The sequence below is a fragment of the Pseudophryne corroboree genome, unplaced genomic scaffold (assembly GCF_028390025.1).
Source record: "Pseudophryne corroboree isolate aPseCor3 unplaced genomic scaffold, aPseCor3.hap2 scaffold_672, whole genome shotgun sequence".
Lineage (NCBI taxonomy): Eukaryota > Metazoa > Chordata > Amphibia > Anura > Myobatrachidae > Pseudophryne > Pseudophryne corroboree.
The window spans coordinates 17,272-41,045 of NW_026970259.1; the positions used below are offsets into that span (position 1 = coordinate 17,272).

The following is a 23,774-nucleotide window of genomic DNA, read 5'->3' on the forward strand; positions in this document are numbered from 1 at the left end:
GAGAGCTCCTGAAAAGCACCCAGTCTCCACTGGGCACAGTATCAAACTGAGGTCTGGAGGAGGGGCATAGAGGGAGGAGCCAGTGCACACCCAGAACTAAAGTCTTTCTTAAAGTGCCCATGTCTCCTGCGGAGCCCGTCTATCCCCATGGTCCTTACGGAGTCCCCAGCATCCTCTAGGACTTTAGAGAAAATAGGATTTTAATACCTACTGGTAAATCCTTTTCTCTTAGTCCGTAGAGGATGCTGGGCACCCGTCCCAGTGCGTACTGTGTCTGCAGTTATTAAATGGCCCTTAACTCCAGAACATTTATGTGGAGACAACTTTCCTGACTTGACCATCTTCCTTGGATGTTTTCCCCCTGTGTGACCGCTCCCCAGCCTCGGAGGGTTGCATCCGTGGTCCCTAGGATCCCGTCCTGGATCCCAAACCATCGCCCCTCTAGGTGGTGAGAACTGTGCAGCCACCAATGGAGTGAGATTCTGGTCTTGGAAGACAGGATTATCCTCCGGTGCATGTGTAGGTGGGATCCGGACCACTTGTCCAACAGGTCCCACTGGAACACTCTGGCATGGAGCCTGCCAAACTGAATGGCCTCGTAGGCCGCAACCATCTTCCCCAGCAACCGAATGCATTGATGGATTAACACTCTTGCTGGTTTCAGAATTTGTTTGACCAGACTCTGGATCTCCAGAGCCATTCCACTAGAAGAAAACCTCTTCTGTGTCCAGTATCACTCCCAAAAACAACAACCGCGTCATTAGGACCAACTGCGATTTTGGCAAGTTTAGGAGCCAACCATGTTGTTAAAGAACTGTCAGGGAGAGTAGATGTTTTGCACCAACTGGTACCTGGATCTCGCCTTTATCAGGAGATCATCCAAGTACGGGATAATTGTGACTCCTTGCTTGCGAAGGAGAACCATCATTTCCGCCATCACCCTGGTGAAAATCCTCGGAGCCGTGGACAGACCAAACGGCAACGTCTGAAATTGATAATGACAATCCTGAATTGCAAACCTCAGGTAGCTTGATGCAGTGGCTAAATGGGAACATGTAAGTAGGCATCCTTTATGTCTACCAAAACCAGGAAATCTCCTTTATCCCCCGGACTGGAGATCACTACCCTGAGAGATTCCATCTTGAAATTGAATTTCTTTAGGTAGAAATTAAGGGATTTCAGATTTAAGATTGGTCTGACTGAGCCGTCCGGCTTCGGGACCACGAAGAGGCTTGAATAAAAACCTTCTCCCTGCTGACTAAGGCTGATTTGAACAATCGGTGAGGGGGAACTTCTTGAAACCCCAGTTTGTACCCTTGGGACACTATTTGTAAAACCCACGAGTCCAGGTCCGAATGAATCCAGAACTGACTGAAGAGTTTTAGACGTGCCCCCCAGTGGTGGAACTAGCGAGCAGTGGGCCCATGTGCGACAAAATGGCTTGGGCCCCCCCCCCATCCCTTCCCATCCAAGTCCACCCCCTCACCCCTGAAGAGGATCTGGTTAGGGGGGCCTGCTCAGGGAAGTGGATACTTAGCAACAGTGCCGTAACTAGACATTTTAGCAGTGTGTGCAAGAAACGGCATTGGAGCCCCACCCCTGCATGCAAAACAGGGGCAGTGCGCGCCGTAGGCGCGCGCAAAAAAACATAGTGGCGTGGCTTCGTGGTTAAGGGGTGTGGCCACAAAATAATACCAATTCATAAAACGGTGCACAGTAGTCTCCATTATTCAAATTACGCCGCACAGTAGCACCACTACACCAGGTAGAGACCCTTTTACACCTTACGGCGGACAGATTCCTCTTTTTACACATTACAGCAGACAGCGTCCTCTTTTTACACATTACAGCAGACAGCGTCCCCTTTTTACACATTACGGCAGACAGCATCCCCCTTTTTTACACAACGGCAGACAGCGTGCCCTTGTTACACATAGCGGCAGACAGCGTACATTTTTTTCACATAACGGCAGACAGCCTGCCCTTGTTAAACATAGCGGCAGACAGCGTACACTTTTTACACATAACGGCAGACAGCCTGCCCTTGTTAAACATAGCGGCAGACAGCGTACACTTTTTTCACATAACAGCAGTCAGCCTGCCCTTGTTACACATAATGGCAGACATCGTACACTTTTTACACATTACAGCAGACAGCTTGCCCTTGTTACACATTACAGCAGACAGCTTGCCCTTGTTACACATTATGGCAGACAGCGTGCCCTTGTTACACATTACGGCAGACAGCATCCCCCTTGTTACACATTACGGCAGGCAGATTCCCCCTTGTTACACATTGCGGCAAGCAGATTCCCCCTTTTTACACATTGCGGCAAGCAGCTTCCCCCTTTTTACACATTGCGGCAGGCAGATTCCCCCTTTTTACACATTGCGGCAGGCAGTCCCCCTTTTTACACATAGCTGCAGGCAGATTCCCCCTTTTTACACATAGCGGCAGGCAGATTCCCCCTTTTTACACATTGCGGAAGGTAGTCCCCCTTTTTACACATAGCTGCAGGCAGATTCCCCCTTTTAACACATAGCTGCAGGCAGATTCCCCCCTTTTACACATAGCTGCAGGCAGATTCCCCCTTTTTACACATAGCGGCAGGCAGTCCCAACAAAGAAAGAAAGAGACGAAAGAAAGAAAGAAAGAAAGAAAGAAAGAAAGAAAGAAAGAAAGAAAGAAAGAAAGAAAGAAAGAAAGAAAGAAGAATTATACTTACCCTCTCCGCTGGCTCAGGCTTCTCGTGCAGCTTGACGATTCCCGGGCAGTAGAGAAGGAGGAGGAGGGAGGTGGAGGAGGGAGCCGCAGCAGCGCTGTCTTATTGGTGGAGGCGCTGCTGCTGCTGCCCCTCTGCTTCACTATAGGCTGTTCTCGGAAGACAGCCTATAGTGAAGCAGAGGGGCAGCAGCAGCAGCGCCTCCACCAGTAACAAAGCGCTGCTGCGGCTCCTTCCTTCACCTCCCTCCTCCTCCTCCTCCCGCCCGTGCCGCTGCTCCTCTCATCTCCAAGCGACCCTCCTCCCTCTTCGTGTGTTACAGAGGCGGCAGCGTGTCTGGTGCTGCGGCTGCTGCCCGTAGTGCCCTGGCCTGATCTGTTCGTTACGACGGGCGGGCGGCGGGAGTCGCAGGACGCAGACCTGACGGGAGCGCTGGTGTGCGGCTGCGGCATAATACAATGAGTCATTGTGACTCATTGTAATGCCGGCGGCTGTGGGCCCTTGAGTGCGGTGGGGCACCAGTGCAATGCACTGCCTGCCCTGCCAGTAGTTCCGCCCCTGGTGCCCCCCACTGGTGTGGGCTCCTGCAAGAGAGCCCCAGCGTCATGCAGTGGATTTGGCAGAAGCAGAGGACTCTGCTCCTGCGATCTTGAAGAGGCTTCTTGGAGTCAGCATCAGCATTCCCTTGGTGAATCCACAATGCCCTTCTATCCGAGACTGCCATGAAATTGGCCCGTGAGCACTTGTGCCCGGTGTAGGATTTTTAAATATGTGTAGTTTACTGTATGCAAGGGTTTAAAACCTTTTAGGAACTGAGATCTAAGGTGTATTACATGTAGTTTAAAAAAAACAAAAAAGGTTTATTTTATGGCAGTAGTTTCCAAACTGGGGTTCTTGCACTGGTAGCATAGTTTGGTGGTCCAGGACCAATTAAAATTATTTATACTTTATTAAATTGGCAAAACCATTCCCTCACAACATAACTGAACCTGAGGATGACATGCTATAAACACAATTTACTTAATTTTATATTTTTTTCTGAATTTCTCAATAAAAAAAACTTTGGCCTAGGGGTGCCGTGAAACAAATTTTGATACTATTTATTTATATAGTGCTCTTTCTCCAACAGGACTTGAGATATGGCTTCTGGAACTGAACACAGGATTCTAAATGTGGCTGTACCAAGGACCTATACAGTGGCATTACAGGTTGAGTATCCCTTATCCAAAATGCTTGGGACCAGAGGAATTTTGGATATCGGATTTTTCTGTATTTTGGAATAATTGCATACCATAACGAGATATTATGGTGATGGGACCTAAATCTAAGCACAGAATGCATTTATGTTTCATATATACCATATATACACAGCCTGAAGGTAATTTTAGCCAATATTTTTTATAACTTTGTGCATTAAACAAAGTGTGTGTACATTCACAGAATTCATTTATGTGTCATATACACCTTATACACACAGTCTGAAGTTCATTTAATACAATATTTTTAATAACTTTGAGTATTAAACAAAGTTTGTGTACACTGAGCCATCAAAAAACAAAGGTTTCACTATCTCAGTCTCACTCAAAAAAGTCCGTATTTCGGAATATTCCGTATTTCGGAATATTTGGATATGGGATACTCAACCTGTATTACTTTTTTCTGCTACTGGTTCTTTACCTAAGCATCTGACTTGCCTTTCCTATTGCTTTGTTACATTGCTCACCTGAAATAGTAATACTTAGATAGCTTTCCTCTTGCCATTATAATGCCCTTAATATTATAGTTAGCCTTTGTATTTTTGAGACGTGTATGATTTTGCATTTTTTGGCATTAAATGTTGCCATGTTCTTGACCATTCCTCTAGTCCAGGGGCGGAACTGCCAGAGACAACGGAGTCAGTTGCCGCCGGGCTCCAGCCCTAAAGGGGCTTCCTCCATTGCCCTCCGGCTGTTACGTGCCCTTCCTACTAAATAGACAAAGGCGCTACCAGCAGGGTCTCGCAGTTTGTACATTCCATGCCGTAACACCCTTCTTTCCACCTTTTTCAAGACCCAGCCCAGCAGCCTCGCCGCTGCCACCAAAGCTAGCTGCAGCACTGCCAGCGGTGGGGTGCCCCTGCTTCTTCTCACACCACAGATAGCTGGGCAGCACTGCAACTGCCTGCCTGATTGCTCCGCCCCCTTCCGGCTCCCAAGCACCTCTGCTGCCCAGTGATCCAGGAGCCTGCTGCTAGGAAGAAGTGGCCGAGCTTCAGCAAGCGAGTCTGGACACTGGCGGAGGAAGCCATGATAACCAGATAATGGGGAGTGGAGAGCCAGTTCCAAGGTAATACTTTATACAGCTGGTTGAGATCCTGGTCGGTGGATATGGATTCCAAGAAAACCCTGGAGGTGCTTCCTTTCAAGGGAGACACTCTCTTTGGAGAAGACCTCAATAAGATTGTAGCTGATCTGGCTACTGCTAAAACAGCTTGCCTACCTAGTATGACTCCTACCACGCAGAAGGCTAAAAGTACTTTCCCTTGGCCCTTTCATCCTCAAGGTAAAGCGTACCCAAGGTCAGGCATACCCAAAGCAAGCTCATGCTTCCAGACCTGCCAAGCCCAGACTGAAGCAAGCCTGGGCTGCCCATCAGCCTGCTTCCAAAACGGACAAGCCTGCCGCATGACGGTGCAGGCCTCCCTCTGGGGGATCCCAGGGTGGGGGGCCCGACTTCTAGGTTTGGCATAATTCTAAGCTAGAGAATTCTGTTTGGAGCTTACCTTGTACTTTGTGAAGAAATAATCAGCATTGTGGCTGAGCAGATACATGTAGTGTGTGGCTGCAAACTGCATGGATCTGCTGCGTTGTAATGCTGATACTTTTTTTTTCAAAGTACCAATAGCTTCATATAATGTTCACAATTTTTATGCAGGATCAAATAGCTCAATAGGTAGGGTGTTTGATTAGAATTCAACAGGTTATAGGTTTGAATCCTGGGTATGGTAGTTTGAGATGTGTTATTTAATAAAGTATGTTGTTCTGACTGCCGGCATCCTATCACCTGGGATATCATACTAAATAAATGGAGTTGATCAATTTTTTTTAATTTTTTTTATAAACTAGGGACAATTTCCAGATACTTTTCTTTATAACTGAGATTGCCCCCTGGAACTTCACATCAGTTGACAACTATGCATGAGTGGGCAGTGCTTGCTCTGGATCTGCCCACCCATTTATGTGCCGTCATAAAAGAAAGCACAACTGACAGTTATCCTGGGCGTACACTACACAATTATCTGTCAGGCTATCTATCCAGTCTGGATGGATGGAATGAAAATCTGGTAATGTATAGGAGCAAATGTCAATTAACCATTTGCTCCCAAACACTAGAAAAGTGGTCAAAAATGGTCATTACACAAATTGGTTAAACCCAAAATTTAACCAATTTGTTTAGGGGACCATTTTTGTCCATTTTCTAGTGTTTGAGAGTAAATCGTTGATGGTCATTTGCTCACATAGATAACCGGATTTCTATTCCAACCAGCCAGTGTTGGAGATATGGTCTGCCAGATTACATAATGCATACCAGAGCCATAACTAGACTTTTTGGTGCCCTGTGACAGATAATTATATGCCCCCCCCTCCCCATTTTTGCAATATGGACAAAAGGCGCATGCCTTGTGGGGAAGGGGCATAACAAGATTGGTCTCAGAGAAAGCACATGAGATATGAAGATATATCTAGTATACTTGACACTCAATGGTTTGTGGTATTGCCGGGGTGCCCTCCTTAAATGCATATACAGTCACACATGGCGTGTTTGTGCAAATGGCATATCAGCAGTCAGCACTAACTGGTGACATGCCATTTGTACAAGTAAGCCATGTGTGACTAATATATAAACATACTTTATTAAATAACACCTCAAACTATCATACCCAGGATTCAAACCTATAACCTGTTGAATTCTAATCAAATACCTTACCCATTGAGCTACTTGATCCTGCATCTATTCAAACCTCCAAAAACAGATTCAGTTGCATTTTCCAGCGTGTTTTGTTTGCGCCTTTGCAAATGTCTTACATCGACAAACTTATTTAGTACTATTTTGCAAATAGGGTTACATTGTCGCAACATTGTGTTCCCTAATTGCTTGATTTTTTTAAATGCAACAATTGATAAAGACACCTGATAATTGCTCTGTGGAGTCTTATTTTGTGTCTACTTCTTATCTACATTTAATTCCCTACCTCTAATCAAGGCATTTTTAAATGCTGGGGGCTGCCAGGACGTGAGACCTACCTAGACTTTAGATCTGAATTTGAATGTACTTGTGAACTAACTTAATTTTCTACTTCTAAATTCATTCCTAAATTCACTACTTACATTAATCCTGTAGTTGGGCATTTTGAGCCTTCAATTGTGGGCATTGTTTTGTGTCCAGACCAGCAGCTGGTGGTGTGCATTTGCTGGAAAGGCATCGAAGACCTCCGATATGCTGCATCTCCTGATGTGTGTCTCCCTCAAGTGGCTGTCAGCAAATGCATGATAGACACCCCATTCCAAGCTGATTGTGACATCACGGAACATGCATCATAGAACAGGCATGCTAGAATATGGGTCTTCAACCTGCGACCCTCCAGCTGCTGTGGAACTACATATACCAGCATGCCCTGCCTCAGTTTTAGCATACCTTAATAGCAAAACTGTGGCAGGGCATGCTGGGATGTGTAGTTTCACAGCAGCTGGAGAGCCACAGGATGAAGACCCATGTGCTAGAGCCAAGCCGCAGGTACATTGAATGCTAGCAAGCTGAATGTTTAAATCATTTTTGTTCCGCAGCATTCCAATGCGGAAGATTCCATGGAACCAGAGATTATTCCATTGAGAAGGACATGCTGCCTTGATGACTGCACTGTGCAAATTAAATCACGGAGCCAGTTGGCTTGTGGGTGGCTCTGGTGACTGGGTGGTTGGGTGGGCTGTGTGTCGGAGGTGGAGCACATGCAAATGAATGTGTATCATCCAGCTAGTGAGAGTGAAAACTCATGCAGGAGTGTGCCTGCTTGTCAGTGGGTTATGCACCTTGCCAGGCGTCAAATCTACATGGAGCAGCTGGAGGGGACAAGAGCAGGTTTGCAAAATATAGATAGAAGAGCATATATGCTGGCGCATTCTCCATGATTGTGTCAGCTTATGTTTTGGTGCACTGCACTTTCCTTCACTAAGTTTTAGCCATTTTGGTTAAACGCAAGTGTAGTTGCTTCTCGCCCTTTTGGCTGTGATCTTGTATCGTGGTTGAAGAGTCTGCTGGAGGGATTGTTTTCTTCATTGGCGAGAGACTGAAGATATTCCAGGATGGAAGGCTTGGGAACACTATCCGTTTTTCAGTTGTGGAAGAGTTGAAAGACCGGATTGGACTACATTCTATAGTAAAGGATATCTTTGTATTTATTAATCCTCCATTTATATGTGTCTGTCTTTCAATAAAGCTTCGGGCTTGTGATTCCTTCACCCTCTTACACTCCACACCCATAGCCTTATTAACTGTTGTATTATTGTATTGTTTAAATGTATAGTGCAGTTCATGATTTATAGTGTAGGCTGGCCTGTGCTGTAGTTCTTGAACTGTACTATACCGACAGCATTTGTATTGTGTTTTGGCTGTGCTGCAACACGGTACTTATGTGTGTAATGTTTATGTATGTTTTTTTGCTTCTTTATGTCAATAAAGACTGCTTTTTCAATCCAATATCTGAAAACAATCAATGTTTATCTTTGATGGCAATAGAAGTGGTATGATATTTGCTGCTTTTTAAAGGCAATATCTGATATGTCCCCTATCTGGGAACCATATATTAAATGGCTTTTCAGAAAAGGGAGATGGGAGAAGAGCTTTCAGTACTTGTAGGACCGATGCTCATTTCCTATTCTAGCCTCCAAAAACAGATTCAGTTGCATTTTCCAGCGTGTTTTGGATGCGCCTTTGCAAATGTCTTACATCGACAAACTTATTTAGTACTATTTTGCAAATAGGGTTACATTGTTGCAACATTGTGTTCCCTAATTGCTTGATTTTTTAAATGCAACAATTGATAAAGACAGCTGATAACTGCTCTGTGGAGTCTTATTTTGTGTCTACTTCTTATCTACATTTAATTCTCTACCTCTAATCAAGGCATTTTTAAATGCTGGGGGCTGCCAGGACGTGAGGCCTACCTAGACTTTAGATCTGAATTTGAATGTACTTGTGAACTAACTTAATTTCCTACTTCTAAATTCATTCCTAAATCCACTACTTACATGAATCCTGTAGTTGGGCATTTTGGGACTTCGATTGTGGGCATTGTTTTGTGTCCAGACCAGCAGCAGGTGGTGTGCATTTGCTGGAAAGGCATCGAAGACCTCCGATATGCTGCATCTCCTGATGTGTGTCTCCCTCAAGTGTCTGTCAGCAAATGCCTGCTAGACACCCCATTCCAAGCTGATTGTGACATCACGGTACATGCATCATAGAACAGGCATGCTAGAACATGGGTCTTCAACCTGCGACCCTCCAGCTGCTGTGGAACTACACATCCCAGCATGCCCTGCCTCAGTTTTAGCATACCTTAATAGCAAAACTGTGGCAGGGCATGCTGGGATGTGTAGTTTCACAGCAGCTGGAGGGCCACAGGATGAAGACCCATGTGCTAGAGCCAAGCCGCAGGTACATTGAATGCTAGCAAGCTGAATATTTAAATCCTTTTTGTTCCGCAGCATTCCAATGTGGAAGATTCCATGGAACCAGAGATCCTTCCATTGAGAAGGACATGCTGCCTGGATGACTACACTGTGCAAATTAAATCACGGAGCCAGTTGGTTTGTGGGTGGCTCTGGTGACTGGGTGGTTGGGTGGGTGGTGTGTCGGAGGTGGAGCACATGCAAATGATTGTGTATCATCCAGCTAGTGAGAGAGAAAACTCATGCAGGAGTGTGCCTGCTTGTCAGTGGGTTATGCACCTTGCCAGACGTCAAATCTACATAGAGCAGCTGGAGGGGACAAGAGCAGGTTTGCAAAATATAGATAGAAGAGCATATCTGCTGGCACATTCTCCATGATTGTGTCAGCTTATGTTTTGGTGCACTGCACTTTCCTCCACTAAGTTTTAGCCATTTTTGTTAAGCTCAAGTGTAGTTGCTTCTCGGCCTTTTGGCTGTGATCTTGTATCGTGGTTGAAGGGTCTGCTGGAGGGAGGGATTGTTTTCTTCATTGGCGAAAGACCAAAGATATTCCAGGATGGAAGGCTTGGGAACACTATCCGTTTTTCAGTTGTGGAAGAGCACAGAGGTCGGATTGGACTACATTCTATAGTAAAGGATACCTTTCTATTTATTGCCCCTCCCCTTATATGTGTCTGTGTTACAATAAAGCTTCGGTCTTGTGATTCCCTCACCCTCTTACACTCCACACACATAGCCTTATTAACTGTTGTATTATTGTATAGTTTAAATGTATAGTGCAGTTCATGATTTATAGTGTAGGCTGGCCTGTGCTGTAGTTCTTGAACTGTACTATACCGACAGCATTTGTATTGTGTTTTGGCTGTGCTGCAACACAGTACTTATGTGTGTAATGTTTATGTATGTTTTTTTGCTTCTTTATGTCAATAAAGACTGCTTTTTCAATCCAATATCTGAAAACAATCAATGTTTATCTTTGATGGCAATAGAAGTGGTATGATATTTGCTGCTTTTGAAAGGCAATATCTGATATGTCCCCTATCTGGGAACCATATATTAAATGGCTTTTCAGAAAAGGAAGATGGTAGAAGAGCTTTCAGTACTTGTTGGACCGATGCACATTTCCTATTCTAGCCTCCAAAAACAGATTCAGTTGCATTTTCCAGTGTGTTTTAAATGCGCCTTTGCAAATGTCTTACATCGACAAACTTATTTAGTACTATTTTGCAAATAGGGTTACATTGTTGCAACATTGTGTTCCCTAATTGCTTGATTTTTTAAATGCAACAATTGATAAAGACACCTGATAACTGCTCTGTGGAGTCTTATTTTGCGTCTACTTCTTATCTACATTTAATTCCCTACCTCTAATCAAGGCATTTTTAAATGCTGGGGGCTGCCAGGACGTGAGGCCTACCTAGACTTTAGATCTGAATTTGAATGTACTTGTGAACTAACTTAATTTCCTACTTCTAAATTCATTCCTAAATTCACTACTTACATGAATCCTGTAGTTGGGCATTTTGGGACTTCGATTGTGGGCATTGTTTTGTGTCCAGACCAGCAGCAGGTGGTGTGCATTTGCTGGAAAGGCATCGAAGACCTCCGATATGCTGCATCTCCTGATGTGTGTCTACCTCAAGTGGCTGTCAGCAAATGCCTGCTAGATACCCCATTCCAAGCTGATTGTGACATCACGGAACATGCATCATAGAACAGGCATGCTAGAACATGGGTCTTCAACCTGCGACCCTCCAGCTGCTGTGGAACTACACATCCCAGCATGCCCTGCCTCAGTTTTAGCATACCTTAATAGCAAAACTGTGGCAGGGCATGCTGGGATGTGTAGTTTCACAGCAGCTGGAGGGCCACAGGATGAAGACCCATGTGCTAGAGCCAAGCCGCAGGTACATTGAATGCTAGCAAGCTGAATGTTTAAATCCTTTTTGTTCCGCAGCATTCCAATGCGGAAGATTCCATGGAACCAGAGATTATTCCATTGAGAAGGACATGCTGCCTGGATGACTGCACTGTGCAAATTAAGTCACGGAGCCAGTTGGCTTGTGGGTGGCTCTGGTGACTGGGTGGTTGGGTGGGTGGTGTGTCGGAGGTGGAGCACATGCAAATGAATGTGTATCATCCAGCTAGTGAGAGTGAAAACTCATGCAGGAGTGTGCCTGCTTGTCAGTGGGTTATGCACCTTGCCAGACGTCAAATCTACATGGAGCAGCTGGAGGGGACAAGAGCAGGTTTGCAAAATATAGATAGAAGAGCATATATGCTGGCGCATTCTCCATGATTGTGTCAGCTTATGTTTTGGTGCACTGCACTTTCCTCCACTAAGTTTTAGCTATTTTGGTTAAACAAAAGTGTAGTTGCTTCTCGCCCTTTTGGCTGTGATCTTGTATCGTGGTTGAAGAGTCTGCTGGAGGGATTGTTTTCTTCATTGGCGAGAGACTGAAGATATTCCAGGATGGAAGGCTTGGGAACACTATCCGTTTTTAAGTTGTGGAAGAGTTGAAAGACCGGATTGGACTACATTCTATAGTAAAGGATATCTTTGTATTTATTAATCCTCCTTTTATATGTGTCTGTCTTTCAATAAAGCTTCGGGCTTGTGATTCCCTCACCCTCTTACACTCCACACCCATAGCCTTATTAACTGTTGTATTATTGTATTGTTTAAATGTATAGTGCAGTTCATGATTTATAGTGTAGGCTGGCCTGTGCTGTAGTTCTTGAACTGTACTATACCGACAGCATTTGTATTGTGTTTTATCTGTGCTGCAACACAGTACTTATGTGTGTAATGTTTATGTATGTTTTTTTGCTTCTTTATGTCAATAAAGACTGCTTTTTCAATCCAATATCTGAAAACAATCAATGTTTATCTTTGATGGCAATAGAAGTGGTATGATATTTGCTGCTTTTGAAAGGCAATATCTGATATGTCCCCTATCTGGGAACCATATATTAAATGGCTTTTCAGAAAAGGGAGATGGTAGAAGAGCTTTCAGTACTTGTAGGACCGATGCACATTTCCTATTCTAGCCTCCAAAAACAGATTCAGTTGCATTTTCCAGCGTGTTTTGGATGCGCCTTTGCAAATGTCTTACATCGACAAACTTATTCAGTACTATTTTGCAAATAGGGTTACATTGTTGCAACATTGTGTTCCCTAATTGCTTGATTTTTTAAATGCAACAATTGATAAAGACACCTGATAACTGCTCTGTGGAGTCTTATTTTGTGTCTACTTTTTATCTACATTTAATTCTCTACCTCTAATCAAGGCATTTTTAAGTGCTGGGGGCTGCCAGGACGTGAGGCCTACCTAGACTTTAGATCTGAATTTGAATGTACTTGTGAACTAACTTAATTTCCTACTTCTAAATTCATTCCTAAATCCACTACTTACATGAATCCTGTAGTTGGGCATTTTGGGACTTCGATTGTGGGCATTGTTTTGTGTCCAGACCAGCAGCAGGTGGTGTGCATTTGCTGGAAAGGCATCGAAGACCTCCGATATGCTGCATCTCCTGATGTGTGTCTCCCTCAAGTGGCTGTCAGCAAATGCCTGCTAGACACCCCATTCCAAGCTGATTGTGACATCACGGTACATGCATCATAGAACAGGCATGCTAGAACATGGGTCTTCAACCTGCGACCCTCCAGCTGCTGTGGAACTACACATCCCAGCATGCCCTGCCTCAGTTTTAGCATACCTTAATAGCAAAACTGTGGCAGGGCATGCTGGGATGTGTAGTTTCACAGCAGCTGGAGGGCCACAGGATGAAGACCCATGTGCTAAAGCCAAGCCGCAGGTACATTGAATGCTAGCAAGCTGAATATTTAAATCCTTTTTATTCCGCAGCATTCCAATGTGGAAGATTCCATGGAACCAGAGATCCTTCCATTGAGAAGGACATGCTGCCTGGATGACTACACTGTGCAAATTAAATCACGGAGCCAGTTGGCTTGTGGGTGGCTCTGGTCACTGGGTGGTTGGGTGGGTGGTGTGTCGGAGGTGGAGCACATGCAAATGATTGTGTATCATCCAGCTAGTGAGAGAGAAAACTCATGCAGGAGTGTGCCTGCTTGTCAGTGGGTTATGCACCTTTCCAGACGTCAAATCTACATGGAGCAGCTGGAGAGGACAAGAGCAGGTTTGCAAAATATAGACAGAAGAGCTCTCCAGCCTAGTTTGCTGTCTGTTTCCACTTCTCTTTTCTTGAGCCGCTCCCTTCTATGCCCTTGCGCACTATCCTGACTTCTCCCATCTGCTTACTTTGTGCCTTCCAACGCACAATGCGAACTACAGGTAGTGCTGCAGGGCCCACACCCTTTTACTTGCCATACAGAGCATCTCTGGAGCTGTTACAGTGCCCAGCTTCTGCAAGAAATCAGCTTGAATGCTTCAGGGGCTGGGGCATAGCCAACATGAGCCCCACACCGAAGGAGGGTGGAGGTGTTTAATGCAAACTATAGGTCATCCAAGCGCCGCAAAAGGCCGCCATGCCCTGCACGCCCCTTTTCTCTTTTCATATGCAGACGAGGGTTGAAGCCAACTTTGACCCACTGCTTGGATGACATCACCATATGCAAATCCATCTGCTGCAGGCCTTCCCGCAGGAATGCTTGCACTAGTTGTTGCATTTGGTTTGTTGTTTGGGGGTGCTTCAGTATTAGGCAGCCTTCTGCCCTCCCATGTTCATCTGAAAATATGTGTTCTCCCTGCAGTTGTTGTCCCCAGATGAGAGTTCCCTTGTGCTGCCTCAGTTGAATCTTCTTTACTTGACAGAGATGTGCCTGAGCAGCGGCCCTCCCCAGCCCTATCCCAAATCATACTTATTTTGCATAGGAGATACCATGGTCATGAAGATTGTTCTCCCAGGGTGAGGTTCATTCATTGCATTCTGGGTATGCTGACCCCTGTGATTTCCCCAAATTTGGGAAACTTGACTGCATTATTTGTGGTAGTGGGGGACTGTGTTTGTGCTTTCCTCTGGTCAGCTCTGGTAAAAGTCAGATTTCTTTGTCTCAGATCTTCCTCTAGCCTTGTTCTTCTTTCGAGAGTTCCCTTGTGCTGCCTCAGTTGGATCTCCTTTACTTGACAGGGGGGTGCCCAAGCAGCGACCCTCCCCAGCTCTAGCCCAACTCCTACTTACCTGCCAGGTGAGATACTATGATCATGAAGGTGCTTCTCCCAGGGCAAGGGTCACTCATTGCACTCTGGGTGTGCTGCCCCTGTGATTTCCCCAAATGTGGGAAACTTGACTGCATAATTTGTGTTTCTACTGGTCGGCTTTCATATAATTCAGATCTCTTTGTCTCAGGTCTCTCTCCAGCCTAGTTTGCAGTCTGTTTCCACTTCTTCTTTTTTGAGCCCCTCCCTTCTATACCCTTGTGCACTCTCCTGACTTCTCCTCCTGTCTGCTTACTTTGTGCCTTCCAATGCACAATGCAAACTACAGGTAGTGCTGCAGGGCCCACAAACTTTTACTTGCATTACAGAGAAGCTCTGGAGCTGTTACAGTGCCAAGCTGCTGCAAGAAATCAGCTTGAATGCTTCAGGGGCTGGGGCATTGCCAACATGAGCCCCACACCGAAGGAGGGTGGGGGTGTTTAATGCGAACTAAGGGTCATCCAAGCGCCGCAAAAGGCCGCCATTCCCTGCATACCCCTTTTCTCTTTTCATATGCAGATGAGGGTTCCAGCCAACTTTGGCCCACTGCTTGGATGACATCACTGTATGCAAATCCGGCTTCTGCAGACCTTCCCCCAGGAATGCTTGTACTAGTTGTTGCATTTGGTTTGTTGTTTGGGGGTGCTTCAGTATTAGGCAGCCTTCTGCCCTCCCATGTTCATCTGAAAATATGTGTTCTCCCTGCAGTTGTTGTTCCCAGATGAGAGTTCCCTTGTGCTGCCTCAGTTGAATCTCCTTTACTTGACAGAGATGTGCCTGAGCAGCGGCCCTCCCCAGCCCTATCCCAAATCATACTTATTTTGCATAGGAGATATCATGGTAATGAAGACTGTTATCCCAGGGTGAGGTTCATTCATTGCATTCTGGGTATGCTGACCCCTGTGATTTCCCCAAATGTGGGAAACTTGACTGCATTATTTGTGGTAGTGGGGGACTGTGTTTGTGCTTTCCTCTGGTCAGCTCTGGTAGAAGTCAGATTTCTTTGTCTCAGATCTTCCTCTAGCCTTGTTCTTCTTTCGAGAGTTCCCTTGTGCTGCCTCAGTTGGATCTCCTTTACTTGACAGGGGGGTGCCCAAGCAGCGACCCTCCCCAGCTCTAGCCCAACTCCTACTTACCTGCCAGGTGAGATACTATGATCATGAAGGTGCTTCTCCCAGGGCAAGGCTCACCCATTGCACTCTGGGTGTGCTGCCCCTGTGATTTCCCCAAATGTGGGAAACTTGACTGCATAATTTGTGTTTCCACTGGTCGGCTTTCATATAATTCAGATCTCTTTGTCTCAGGTCTCTCTCCAGCCTAGTTTGCAGTCTGTTTCCACTTCTTTTTTTTTTGAGCCCCTCCCTTCTATACCCTTGTGCACTATCCTGACTTCTCCTCCTGTCTGCTTACTTTGTGCCTTCCAATGCACAATGCAAACTACAGGTAGTGCTGCAGGGCCCACAAACTTTTACTTGCATTACAGAGCAGCTCTGGAGCTGTTACAGTGCCAAGCTGCTGCAAGAAATCAGCTTGAATGCTTCAGGGGCTGGGGCATTGCCAACATGAGCCCCACACCGAAGGAGGGTGGGGGTGTTTAATGCGAACTAAGGGTCATCTAAGCGCCGCAAAAGGCCGCCATTCCCTGCATACCCCTTTTCTCTTTTCATATGCAGATGAGGGTTCCAGCCAACTTTGGCCCACTGCTTGGATGACATCGCTGTATGCAAATCCGTCTTCTGCAGACCTTCCCCCAGGAATGCTTGTACTAGTTGTTGCATTTGGTTTGTTGTTTGGGGGTGCTTCAGTATTAGGCAGCCTTCTGCCCTCCCATGTTCATCTGAAAATATGTGTTCTCCCTGCAGTTGTTGTCCCCAGATGAGAGTTCCCTTGTGCTGCCTCAGTTGAATCTCCTTTACTTGACAGAGATGTGCCTGAGCAGCGGCCCTCCCCAGCCCTATCCCAAATCATACTTATTTTGCATAGGAGATATCATGGTAATGAAGATTGTTATCCCAGGGTGAGGTTCATTCATTGCATTCTGGGTATGCTGACCCCTGTGATTTCCCCAAATGTGGGAAACTCGACTTCATTATTTGTGGTAGTGGGGGACTGTGTTTGTGCTTTCCTCTGGTCAGCTCTGGTAAAAGTCAGATTTCTTTGTCTCAGATCTTCCTCTAGCCTTGTTCTTCTTTCGAGAGTACCCTTGTGCTGACTCAGTTGGATCTCCTTCACTTGACAGGGAAGTGCCCGAGCAGCGACCCTACCCAGCTCTAGCCCAACTCCTACTTACCTGCCAGGTGAGATACTATGATCATGAAGGTGCTTCTCCCAGGGCAAGGCTCACCCATTGCACTCTGGGTGTGCTGCTCTTGCGATTTCCCCAAATGTGGGAAACTTGACTGCATAATTTGTGTTTCCCCTGGTCGGCTCTCGTATAATTCAGATCTCTTTGTCTCAGGTCTCTCTCCAGCCTAGTTTGCTGTCTGTTTCCACTTCTCTTTTCTTGAGCCGCTCCCTTCTATGCCCTTGCGCATTATTATGACCTCTCCTGTCTGCTTACTTTGTGCCTTCCAACGTCAATGCAAACTACAGGTAGTGCTGCAGGGCCCACACCCTTTTACATGCTTTACAGAGCAGCTCTGGAGCTGTTACAGTGCCCAGCTGCTGCAAGAAATCAGCTTGAATGCTTCAGGGGCTGGGGCATAGCCAACATGAGCACCACACCGAAGGAGGGTGGAGGTGTTTAATGTGAATTAGGGGTCATCCAAGCGCCGCAAAAGGCCGCCATGCCCTGCACATCCCTTTTTTCTTTTCATATGCAGACGAGGGTTGAAGCCAACTTTGACCCACTGCTTGGATGACATCACCATATGCAAATCCATCTGCTGCAGGCCTTCCCCCAGGAATGCTTGCACTAGTTGTTGCATTTGGTTTGTTGTTTGGGGGTGCTTCAGTATTAGGCAGCCTTCTGCCCTCCCATGTTCATCTGAAAATATGTGTTCTCCCTGCAGTTGTTGTCCCCAGATGAGAGTTCCCTTGTGCTGCCTCAGTTGAATCTCCTTTACTTGACAGAGATGTGCCTGAGCAGCGGCCCTCCCCAGCTCTATCCCAAATCATACTTATTTTGCATAGGAGATACCATGGTCATGAAGATTGTTCTCCCAGATTGAGGTTCATTCTTTGCATTCTGGGTATGCTGACCCCTGTGATTTCCCCAAATGTGGGAAACTTGACTGCATTATTTGTGGTAGTGGGGGACTGTGTTTGTGCTTTCCTCTGGTCAGCTCTGGTAAAAGTCAGATTTCTTTGTCTCAGATCTTCCTCTAGCCTTGTTCTTCTTTCGAGAGTTCCCTTGTGCTGCCTCAGTTGGATCTCCTTCACTTGACAGGGGGGTGCCCGAGCAGCGACCCTCCCCAGCTCTAGCCCAACTCCTACTTACTTGCCAGGTGAGATACTATGATCATGTAGGTGCTTCTCCCAGGGCAAGGCTCACCCATTGCACTCTGGGTGTGCTGCCCCTGTGATTTCCCCAAATGTGGGAAACTTGACTGCATAATTTGTGTTTCCCCTGGTCGGCTCTCGTATAATTCAGATGTCTTTGTCTCAGGTCTCTCTCCAGCCTAGTTTGCTGTCTGTTTCCACTTCTCTTTTCTTGAGCCGCTCCCTTCTATGCCCTTGCGCACTATCCTGACTTCTCCCGTCTGCTTACTTTGTGCCTTCCAACGCACAATGCGAACTACAGGTAGTGCTGCATGGCCCACACCCTTTTACTTGCCTTACAGAGCAGCTCTGGAGCTGTTACAGTGCCCAGCTGCTGCAAGAAATCAGCTTGAATGCTTCAGGGGCTGGGGCATAGCCAACATGAGCCCCACACCGAAGGAGGGTGGAGGTGTTTAATGCTTACTAGGGGTCATCCAAGCGCCGCAAAAGGCCGCCATGCCCTGCACGCCCCTCTTCTCTATTCATATGCAGATGAGGGTTGAAGCCAACTTTGACCCACTGCTTGGATGACATCACCATATGCAAATCCATCTGCTGCAGGCCTTCCCCCAGGAATGCTTGCACTAGTTGTTGCATTTGGTTTGTTGTTTCGGGGTGCTTCAGTATTAGGCAGCCTTCTGCCCTCCCATGTTCATCTGAAAATATGTGTTCTCCCTGCAGTTGTTGTCCCCAGATGAGAGTTCCCTTGTGCTGCCTCAGTTGAATCTCCTTTACTTGACAGAGATGTGCCTGAGCAGCGGCCCTCCCCAGCTCTATCCCAAATCATACTTATTTTGCATAGGAGATACCATGGTCATGAAGATTGTTTTCCCAGGGTGAGGTTCATTCATTGCATTCTGGGTATGCTGACCCCTGTGATTTCCCCAAATGTGGGAAACTGGACTGCATTATTTGTGGTAGTGAGGGACTGTGTTTGTGCTTTCCTCTGGTCAGCTCTGGTAAAAGTCAGATTTCTTTGTCTCAGATCTTCCTCTAGCCTTGTTCTTCTTTCGAGAGTTCCCTTGTGCTGCCTCAGTTGGATCTCCTTCACTTGACAGGGGGGTGCCCGAGCAGCGACCCTCCCCAGCTCTAGCCCAGCTCCTACTTACCTGCCAGGTGAGATACTATGATCATGAAGGTGCTTCTCCCAGGGCAAGGCTCACCCATTGCACTCTGGGTGTGCTGCTCCTGCGGTTTCCCCAAATGTTGGACACATGACTGCATAATTTGTGTTTCACCTGGTCGGCTCTCGTATAATTCAGATCTCTTTGTCTCAGGTCTCTCTCCAGCCTAATTTGCAGTCTGTTTCCACTTCTCTTTTCTTGAGTTGCTCCCTTCTATGCCCTTGCGCACTATCCTGACTTCTCCTGTCTGCTTACTTTGTGCCTTCCAACGCACAATGCAAACTACAGGTAGTGCTGCAGGGCCCACACCCTTTTACTTGCCTTACAGAGCAGCTTTGGAGCTGTTACAGTGCCCAGCTGCTGCAAGAAATCAGCTTGAATGCTTCAGGGGCTGGGGCATAGCCATCATGAGCCCCACACCGAGGGAGCAACTCGAAAGAAGAACAAGGCTAGAGGAAGATCTGAGACAAAGAAATCTGACTTTTACCAGAGCTGACCAGAGGAAAGCACAAACACAGTCCCTCACTACCACAAATAATGCAGTCCAGTTTCCCACATTTGGGGAAATCACAGGGGTCAGCATACCCAGAATGCAATGAATGAACCTCACCCTGGGAGAACAATCTTCATGACCATGGTATCTCCTATGCAAAATAAGTATGATTTGGGGATAGAGCTGGGGAGGGCCGCTGCTCAGGCACATCTCTGTCAAGTAAAGGAGATTCAACTGAGGCAGCACAAGGGAACTCTCATCTGGGGACAACAACTGCAGGGAGAACACATATTTTCAGATGAACATGGGAGGGCAGAAGGCTGCCTAATACTGAAGCACCCCCAAACAACAAACCAAATGCAACAACTAGTGCAAGCATTCCTGGGGGAAGGCCTGCAGCAGATGGATTTGCATATGGTGATGTCATCCAAGCAGTGGGTCAAAGTTGGCTTCAACCCTCGTCTGCATATGAAAAGAAAAAAGGGATGTGCAGGGCATGGCGGCCTTTTGCGGCGCTTGGATGACCCCTAATTCACATTAAACACCTCCACCCTCCTTCGGTGTGGGGCTCATGTTGGCTATGCCCCAGCCCCTGAAGCATTCAAGCTGATTTCTTGCAGCAGCTGGGCACTGTAACAGCTCCAGAGCTGCTCTGTAAAGCATGTAAAAGGGTGTGGGCCCTGCAGCACTACCTGTAGTTTGCATTGTGCATTGGAAGGCACAAAGTAAGCAGACAGGAGGAGAAGTCAGGATAGTGCACAAGGGTATAGAAGGGAGGGGCTCAAAAAAAAAGAAGTGGAAACAGACTGCAAACTAGGCTGGAGAGAGACCTGAGACAAAGAGATCTGAATTATATGAAAGCCGACCAGTGGAAACACAAATTATGCAGTCAAGTTTCCCACATTTGGGGAAATCGCAAGAGCAGCACACCCAGAGTGCAATGGGTGAGCCTTGCCCTGGGAGAAGCACCTTCATGATCATAGTATCTCACCTGGCAGGTAAGTAGGAGTTGGGCTAGAGCTGGGTAGGGTCGCTGCTCGGGCACTTCCCTGTCAAGTGAAGGAGATCCAACTGAGTCAGCACAAGGGAACTCTCGAAAGAAGAACAAGGCTAGAGGAAGATCTGAGACAAAGAAATCTGACTTTTACCAGAGCTGACCAGAGGAAAGCACAAACACAGTCCCCCACTACCACAAATAATGCAGTCAAGTTTCCCACATTTGGGGAAATCACAGGGGTCAGCATACCCAGAATGCAATGAATGAACCTCACCCTGGGATAACAGTCTTCATTACCATGATATCTCCTATGCAAAATAAGTATGATTTGGGATAGGGCTGGGGAGGGCCGCTGCTCAGGCACATCTCTGTCAAGTAAAGGAGATTCAACTGAGGCAGCACAAGGGAACTCTCATCTGGGGACAACAACTGCAGGGAGAACACATATTTTCAGATGAACATGGGAGGGCAGAAGGCTGCCTAATACTGAAGCACCCCCAAACAACAAACCAAATGCAACAACTAGTACAAGCATTCCTGGGGGAAGGTCTGCAGAAGCCGGATTTGCATACAGTGATGTCATCCAAGCAGTGGGCCAAAGTTGGCTGGAACCCTCATCTGCATATGAAAAGAGCAAAAGGGGTATGCAGGGAATGGCGGCCTTTTGCGGCGCTTGGATGACCCTTAGTTCGCATTAAACACCCCCACCCTCCTTCGGTGTGGGGCTCATGTTGGCAATGCCCCAGCCCCTGAAGCATTCAAGCTGATTTCTTGCAGCAGCTTGGCACTGTAACAGCTCCAGAGCTGCTCTGTAATGCAAGTAAAAGTTTGTGGGCCCTGCAGCACTACCTGTAGTTTGCATTGTGCATTGGAAGGCACAAAGTAAGCAGACAGGAGGAGAAGTCAGGATAGTGCACAAGGGTATAGAAGGGAGGGGCTCAAAAAAAAAGAAGTGGAAACAGACTGCAAACTAGGCTGGAGAGAGACCTGAGACAAAGAGATCTGAATTATATGAAAGCCGACCAGTGGAAACACAAATTATGCAGTCAAGTTTCCCACATTTGGGGAAATCGCAAGAGCAGCACACCCAGAGTGCAATGGGTGAGCCTTGCCCTGGGAGAAGCACCTTCATGATCATAGTATCTCACCTGGCAGGTAAGTAGGAGTTGGGCTAGAGCTGGGTAGGGTCGCTGCTCGGGCACTTCCCTGTCAAGTGAAGGAGATCCAACTGAGTCAGCACAAGGGAACTCTCGAAAGAAGAACAAGGCTAGAGGAAGATCTGAGACAAAGAAATCTGACTTCTACCAGAGCTGACCAGAGGAAAGCACAAACACAGTCCCCCACTACCACAAATAATGCAGTCAAGTTTCCCACATTTGGGGAAATCACAGGGGTCAGCATACCCAGAATGCAATGAATGAACCTCACCCTGGGATAACAGTCTTCATTACCATGATATCTCCTATGCAAAATAAGTATGATTTGGGATAGGGCTGGGGAGGGCCGCTGCTCAGGCACATCTCTGTCAAGTAAAGGAGATTCAACTGAGGCAGCACAAGGGAACTCTCATCTGGGAACAACAACTGCAGGGAGAACACATATTTTCAGATGAACATGGGAGGGCAGAAGGCTGCCTAATACTGAAGCACCCCCAAACAACAAACCAAATGCAACAACTAGTACAAGCATTCCTGGGGGAAGGTCTGCAGAAGCCGGATTTGCATACAGTGATGTCATCCAAGCAGTGGGCCAAAGTTGGCTGGAACCCTCATCTGCATATGAAAAGAGAAAAGGGGTATGCAGGGAATGGCGGCCTTTTGCGGCGCTTGGATGACCCTTAGTTCGCATTAAACACCCCCACCCTCCTTCGGTGTGGGGCTCATGTTGGCAATGCCCCAGCCCCTGAAGCATTCAAGCTGATTTCTTGCAGCAGCTTGGCACTGTAACAGCTCCAGAGCTGCTCTGTAATGCAAGTAAAAGTTTGTGGGCCCTGCAGCACTACCTGTAGTTTGCATTGTGCATTGGAAGGCACAAAGTAAGCAGACAGGAGGAGAAGTCAGGATAGTGCACAAGGGTATAGAAGGGAGGGGCTCAAAAAAGAAGAAGTGGAAACAGACTGCAAACTAGGCTGGAGAGAGACCTGAGACAAAGAGATCTGAATTATATGAAAGCCGACCAGTAGAAACACAAATTATGCAGTCAAGTTTCCCACATTTGGGGAAATCACAGGGGCAGCACACCCAGAGTGCAATGAGTGACCCTTGCCCTGGGAGAAGCACCTTCATGATCATAGTATCTCACCTGGCAGGTAAATAGGAGTTGGGCTAGAGCTGGGGAGGGTCGCTGCTTGGGCACCCCCCTGTCAAGTAAAGGAGATCCAACTGAGGCAGCACAAGGGAACTCTCGAAAGAAGAACAAGGCTAGAGGAAGATCTGAGACAAAGAAATCTGACTTTTACCAGAGCTGACCAGAGGAAAGCACAAACACAGTCCCCCACTACCACAAATAATGCAGTCAAGTTTCCCAAATTTGGGGAAATCACAGGGGTCAGCATACCCAGAATGCAATGAATGAACCTCACCCTGGGAGAACAATCTTCATGACCATGGTATCTCCTATGCAAAATAAGTATGATTTGGGATAGGGCTGGGGAGGGCCGCTGCTCAGGCACATCTCTGTCAAGTAAAGAAGATTCAACTGAGGCAGCACAAGGGAACTCTCATCTGGGGACAACAACTGCAGGGAGAACACATATTTTCAGATGAACATGGGAGGGCAGAAGGCTGCCTAATACTGAAGCACCCCCAAACAACAAACCAAATGCAACAACTAGTGCAAGCATTCCTGCGGGAAGGCCTGCAGCAGATGGATTTGCATATGGTGATGTCATCCAAGCAGTGGGTCAAAGTTGGCTTCAACCCTCGTCTGCATATGAAAAGAGAAAAGGGGCGTGCAGGGCATGGCGGCCTTTTGCGGCGCTTGGATGACCTATAGTTTGCATTAAACACCTCCACCCTCCTTCGGTGTGGGGCTCATGTTGGCTATGCCCCAGCCCCTGAAGCATTCAA

At 46.8% G+C, this 23,774-nt stretch overlaps 17 non-coding genes across 17 annotated transcripts; 10 read left to right on the top strand and 7 right to left on the bottom strand.

Moving 5' to 3' along the window:
* Nucleotides 1-14,271: 14,271 nt before the first annotated feature.
* Nucleotides 14,272-14,435, top strand: LOC135037385 (U1 spliceosomal RNA). The gene has a single exon (XR_010231940.1). It is a non-coding gene; the product is annotated as a U1 spliceosomal RNA (small nuclear RNA).
* Nucleotides 14,436-14,587: 152 nt separating this feature from the next.
* On the top strand, nucleotides 14,588-14,750 carry LOC135037411 (U1 spliceosomal RNA). Its single transcript, XR_010231965.1, has one exon. It is a non-coding gene; the product is annotated as a U1 spliceosomal RNA (small nuclear RNA).
* Nucleotides 14,751-15,424: 674 nt separating this feature from the next.
* Nucleotides 15,425-15,588, top strand: LOC135037393 (U1 spliceosomal RNA). Its single transcript, XR_010231948.1, has one exon. It is a non-coding gene; the product is annotated as a U1 spliceosomal RNA (small nuclear RNA).
* A 152-nt stretch (nucleotides 15,589-15,740) lies between these two features.
* Nucleotides 15,741-15,903, top strand: LOC135037403 (U1 spliceosomal RNA). Its single transcript, XR_010231957.1, has one exon. It is a non-coding gene; the product is annotated as a U1 spliceosomal RNA (small nuclear RNA).
* A 675-nt stretch (nucleotides 15,904-16,578) lies between these two features.
* LOC135037392 (U1 spliceosomal RNA) lies at nucleotides 16,579-16,742 on the top strand. The gene has a single exon (XR_010231947.1). It is a non-coding gene; the product is annotated as a U1 spliceosomal RNA (small nuclear RNA).
* Nucleotides 16,743-16,894: 152 nt separating this feature from the next.
* LOC135037404 (U1 spliceosomal RNA) lies at nucleotides 16,895-17,057 on the top strand. Its single transcript, XR_010231958.1, has one exon. It is a non-coding gene; the product is annotated as a U1 spliceosomal RNA (small nuclear RNA).
* A 670-nt stretch (nucleotides 17,058-17,727) lies between these two features.
* Nucleotides 17,728-17,891, top strand: LOC135037397 (U1 spliceosomal RNA). Its single transcript, XR_010231952.1, has one exon. It is a non-coding gene; the product is annotated as a U1 spliceosomal RNA (small nuclear RNA).
* Nucleotides 17,892-18,043: 152 nt separating this feature from the next.
* LOC135037412 (U1 spliceosomal RNA) lies at nucleotides 18,044-18,206 on the top strand. Its single transcript, XR_010231966.1, has one exon. It is a non-coding gene; the product is annotated as a U1 spliceosomal RNA (small nuclear RNA).
* A 671-nt stretch (nucleotides 18,207-18,877) lies between these two features.
* LOC135037389 (U1 spliceosomal RNA) lies at nucleotides 18,878-19,041 on the top strand. The gene has a single exon (XR_010231944.1). It is a non-coding gene; the product is annotated as a U1 spliceosomal RNA (small nuclear RNA).
* A 152-nt stretch (nucleotides 19,042-19,193) lies between these two features.
* On the top strand, nucleotides 19,194-19,356 carry LOC135037415 (U1 spliceosomal RNA). The gene has a single exon (XR_010231969.1). It is a non-coding gene; the product is annotated as a U1 spliceosomal RNA (small nuclear RNA).
* Nucleotides 19,357-19,713: 357 nt separating this feature from the next.
* Nucleotides 19,714-19,877, bottom strand: LOC135037388 (U1 spliceosomal RNA). Its single transcript, XR_010231943.1, has one exon. It is a non-coding gene; the product is annotated as a U1 spliceosomal RNA (small nuclear RNA).
* A 675-nt stretch (nucleotides 19,878-20,552) lies between these two features.
* Nucleotides 20,553-20,715, bottom strand: LOC135037408 (U1 spliceosomal RNA). Its single transcript, XR_010231962.1, has one exon. It is a non-coding gene; the product is annotated as a U1 spliceosomal RNA (small nuclear RNA).
* A 152-nt stretch (nucleotides 20,716-20,867) lies between these two features.
* On the bottom strand, nucleotides 20,868-21,031 carry LOC135037394 (U1 spliceosomal RNA). The gene has a single exon (XR_010231949.1). It is a non-coding gene; the product is annotated as a U1 spliceosomal RNA (small nuclear RNA).
* Nucleotides 21,032-21,706: 675 nt separating this feature from the next.
* On the bottom strand, nucleotides 21,707-21,869 carry LOC135037409 (U1 spliceosomal RNA). Its single transcript, XR_010231963.1, has one exon. It is a non-coding gene; the product is annotated as a U1 spliceosomal RNA (small nuclear RNA).
* Nucleotides 21,870-22,021: 152 nt separating this feature from the next.
* Nucleotides 22,022-22,185, bottom strand: LOC135037395 (U1 spliceosomal RNA). Its single transcript, XR_010231950.1, has one exon. It is a non-coding gene; the product is annotated as a U1 spliceosomal RNA (small nuclear RNA).
* Nucleotides 22,186-22,859: 674 nt separating this feature from the next.
* On the bottom strand, nucleotides 22,860-23,022 carry LOC135037413 (U1 spliceosomal RNA). The gene has a single exon (XR_010231967.1). It is a non-coding gene; the product is annotated as a U1 spliceosomal RNA (small nuclear RNA).
* Nucleotides 23,023-23,174: 152 nt separating this feature from the next.
* On the bottom strand, nucleotides 23,175-23,338 carry LOC135037386 (U1 spliceosomal RNA). The gene has a single exon (XR_010231941.1). It is a non-coding gene; the product is annotated as a U1 spliceosomal RNA (small nuclear RNA).
* Nucleotides 23,339-23,774: the final 436 nt, after the last annotated feature.